We start from the raw sequence: 4582 nt of genomic DNA on the forward strand, positions 1-4582 counted from the left end.
GGTCTTGTAATATAGAAGCAAACACCAGTTAGCTGATAAGACTAGATATATCAACTAGTTGAATCCTAAGCAACTGATCTGATCCTAACTAATCTTTACATGAGCTTACTCAGTACGTGTTCAGAAATTCTTAAATGTTTCATTTTTAAATTTTAAATTTTTTATAGGTTTCATTTTATAAAGATTTGCAAATTATCATATTGCTAAGGAAATAGAAATTTGATACCTACGCCGCTATTACCTTAACAAAACAGCCTCTTTTAACATCTTTTTTTTTTTTTTAGATTTATTTATTTATTTGAGAGAGAGAGAGAGCACAAGAGGAGAGGCAAAGGGAGAGAATCTTCAAGCAGGTTCCCCAGTGACCATAGAGCCCAACGCAGGGTTCACAGTCCATGAGATCATCACCTGAGCAGAAACCAAGAGTCAGACATTTAACCAACTGAGCCTCCCAGGCACCCCCCTCTTTTCACATCTTAATGAAAGGGTTCACAAGCCAAAAGTTGGCACATGCTACGTTAGACTGAACTGCCACAAGTGTTTGTTCAGTAGTGCTCCTAGAGTTTAGCCTAGAGCATTGAATAAATGTATGAGGGATATATGAATGATAGAAGGAGGGAATAATGAAATGAAGCTTCACCATTATGACTTGACACACAATAATTAATTACAAATTAAACAACGTAAAAGACAGTAACTTCTCCTAAATAGAATTTTATTATCAGTTACAGAATTTAAAATATTAATGTGTTACTAATGGTTTTCTTTATAGGTCCTAAGTTTGCAGTGTAGTAATGAAGCAAATAATTCCCTAAGCTTTGAAAAAAGTTGCTGAATGGCTCAAAGCTTATGTGTAACAGCAACAGAGCCAGGACCCGAATTTTCACAATTTATTTTTAATATCCTTTAATGCTTTTAAGGATAATTACTAAGTATTTTGAAAAGAAATTAATTTAATGCAGAACTCACATTATTTCATAAAGTTTCAGTTCATATCTATTTGTTTTATTGTCCTCATTATCTATTCTTTTTTACTTCTTTCTGTTTTACCATATAAAAAAGCAATTAAAGTTAAAATGCAGACCAGCAAGTAACACGTTTCTTGCAAACATTGATTCATAATATTGATTATGTTTCAAGGTCTTCATATATTAAGGAATTAAAAAGTAGAAAAGGAGTTTTTTTTTCTTTATCCCCAGTTATCTTGCATGATGGATATAGTGCCATACTTTATTGATTAAGGAAGGCTATAACAAGAATTCATATTACACTTTCTATTTTAAATAGTCAACCTGAAATTATTTGTTATATGTCTTTGTTATCTACCAAGCACTGTTCATGTTCAGAGACTGGTTATGTTATCAGAGGCTGGTCTGATACATAATGCAAAGGCTGGTCCAAAGGGAAAGAAGGTGGATATAGACACTTCTGCTAGAAAGCAAATTTTCTGAAATACCGTAAATTAGTGAGCAGGTACTTTTGAATGGGATCCTGGGTTTTTTTTTTTTCCATATTTTAAAAAAGATTTTATTTATTTATTTATTTATTTATTTTTTGACAGAGAAACACCAAGGGAGGGAACACAAGTGGGGGGAGTGGGAGAGCGAGAAGCAGGCTTCCCTCTGAGCAGGGAGCTAGATACAGGGCTGGATCCCAGGACTCTGGGATCATGACCTGAGCTAAGGCAGATGCTTAACGACTGAGCCACCAGGTGCCCCTTTTTAAAATATTTTATTTCTTGAGACAGAGAGATAGATAGAGAGAGACAGGAAGGGCAGAAGCAGAGGGAGAGAGAGATCCTCAAGCAGACTCTGTGCTAGGTGTGAAGCCAGATGTGGGGCTCAGTCTCACGACCCTGAGATCATGACCTGAGAAGGGTATTGAGAGTCAGAAGATTAACTGACTAAGCCCATCAGATGCCCCAGGATTCTGTATCTTTCTATTGAGATCTTCTTAATACATGTGACATGATCTTTATAATAACAATTATAGCTGAAAGAAATTTCCAGAACTTTAGCACGAAAGAGACAATATCATGACAAATGAAGGAAATGTAGTGCTATACAACAACTTCCAGACTGTTCATAGAATTCCTTCCCTTTTTTTCTTATAATTAGAAAACTACATATTGTATCTAGAATTGTAAGTCCAAAATCAATGGAAATACATTGCTATGATTAAGCTAACTGCAATAGTAATTTCAGCTTTGTAAGCCTTATTAGTGACCCTTAATTTTTCATGCACGTATTACTTTAACACATATTAAATTGTACAAATATATCAGTGTTATGAAAACAGCTTTTCATGTAAGATTATACTATGACCCACGAAGAAAGCCATCATAATTAAAAGTTAAAATTGCACTAATTTCTCTTTAATCATTGTATAACATCTCTGTTCTTCAGTACTGCATGAACTAATTCTGTTTAGTTCATAAAAATAATTATACACACATATGGTTCTCATAAGAAAAGTTGTTATATATCTTCTAAAAAAAATGGTACCAGCCAGTTATTATCTGGGGAATTCATACTCTTTTATGTTTAAGTAGAATTGACTCAAAACTTCAAATCCCATTGCAAATGGACGTCCACATCCATCGTCAAGTTTTCTGCAGATACTTCAAGGATATTTCTCTTGCTTGCCTTTGCCACTGGATTATTTTCATATGAATGTTATCTCTATTATATGTGTGTGTCTGTATATACATAACATATATATATATATATATATATATTTCTTTTTTGGAGGAGAATTAATTCTGTTTTCTTAAGGGATGTGGGCAGATGTCTCATCTTAGAACTTCAAAACTTCTGGAATTGCTTCCTGGTGCCAGTGGCCTTCCTGACTTTGAACTCATTGAATCATACAGTCTTATTTAAGGACTGGCTCTCTGTCCCGCTGTGACAATATCCCCAATCCGTACAACCCTGAAGTAGGGTGACAGGTGCACAGACATGTTCTTGTGGTGTTTCTCACAGTGGTTGTACTTTTGGATGGAGTGGTGGTGGGTAACAGTGGTCCTCTGCATTGTCATCTGGGTCACCATACTAAACATAATCCACACTCGGATGGAGGCATCACCAGTGAAGGGGCATTTCTTGTCAATATTTGTGCCCTCAGTGGCTTCCTTGAGCATCTTCAAGTACAGACCTGTAGTATCACAGGAAGTCCTCACCATTTCCTATAGCAGGACACTCTTCTTATTTTGAAAGATGGTTGGTGCTTTTGGTGGGCCTACTCAGTCTGAATGTTGGTCATCTTTCTGGCCACCTGAAGGAAGGGTGTCTTTTATATTGTTGATGTAAACCATAATTCAGCTTTTTCATTAATCTCCTCATGTACTGTGGCCTTTTGCATATTCATCCATTTAGTAACTATTAAAGAGGGAAGAAGTTTTTCAGTATGTGAATAATTACCCACAAGGTATCAAAAAGGTAAACAACTCATATCTAGAATATGTAAGAAACTTCCGAATCAATAAGAATAATTATTCTTAGATAAGTACATATTTTAAAAGGTGCTTTCACTCTATAGCTATGGGAATAGCAAAACACAGGGGCACCTGGGTGGCTCAGTCATTTGAGCATCTGACTCTTGATTTTTGTTCAGGTCATAATCTCGGGGTCCTGGGATCCAGGCCCCCATCTGGCTCCATGCACAGCAGGGAGTCTGTTTGAGGACTTCAATCACTCTCCCCCTTCCCTGTTCATTTTTTTCTCTCTCTCCCTTTCAAATAAATAAATAAATAAATATTAAAAAAAAAAAAGAAGAAGAAGAATAGCAAAACACAGACATCTGGGTAATGCCAAATACTGTTAAAAATTTAGTGATTCAGGAACATATGCTTGATAAAACAGTAACTGGTAGAGCAAATTTGCAGAGGAAACCACCGTAATAAAGTTGCCTGCCATCAATAAGACAGAAAAATAAGTTGAATCAGAGAGAGACAGAGACAGAGATAGAGAAGTGAAAGGTGAAAGAGAAGCTAGGTTTCTTATGCTTATAAAATCACATGGCCACTGCAGAGGCAATTTACTGCAACCCTCCTACCCATATGGTTCCTGGCCTCATATCCATCCCCTTCTCCCCAGTCTTTTTCTTTTGTCTCTTTGTGTATTGTCTGTTGCACTATACCTCCTTGCAATTTCTCAAAATTTCCTGCTAGGAATAGCTTTATCAATTCTCTTCCTTTTTTTTTCTTTTTAATTTTTTAATAGCCCCTTGGCTTATACTTTTGGTCTCTCTCCTTCTGACAGTGTTTATCTGGTACTTTACCAGGGAAAGTAAGTTCCTTCTTAAAAAATCTCTCAGCTGTCATATAAATAGAAATTTTACTATTTTGGGGGTTATTTCATGAAAAACTTACTTCCATTCATTACTGGAAAGTTCCCTAAGGAATTAAAGATAGTTACTGTATTAATATAAATATTAGTTATATTTATATTAATGAATATAAAGAAGCTATCTATAACACAAAGTACCAAAGTACTGATTTAAAGTTTAGGAGCATTCTATAGAATTAAATTTTTGTTTCATTTTTAAGCAATTAAAAAATATATAATCTAATAAGGAATTGCTT

General features: G+C 35.1%; 1 pseudogene; it reads right to left on the reverse strand.

Annotated features, from left to right (window-relative positions):
• Window positions 1-2878: 2878 nt before the first annotated feature.
• On the reverse strand, window positions 2879-3261 carry LOC123937275 (annotated as a pseudogene).
• Between the last annotated feature and the right edge of the window lie 1321 nt (window positions 3262-4582).

Source organism: Meles meles, chromosome 2 (assembly GCF_922984935.1).
Source record: "Meles meles chromosome 2, mMelMel3.1 paternal haplotype, whole genome shotgun sequence".
NCBI classification, from domain to species: Eukaryota; Metazoa; Chordata; class Mammalia; order Carnivora; family Mustelidae; genus Meles; species Meles meles.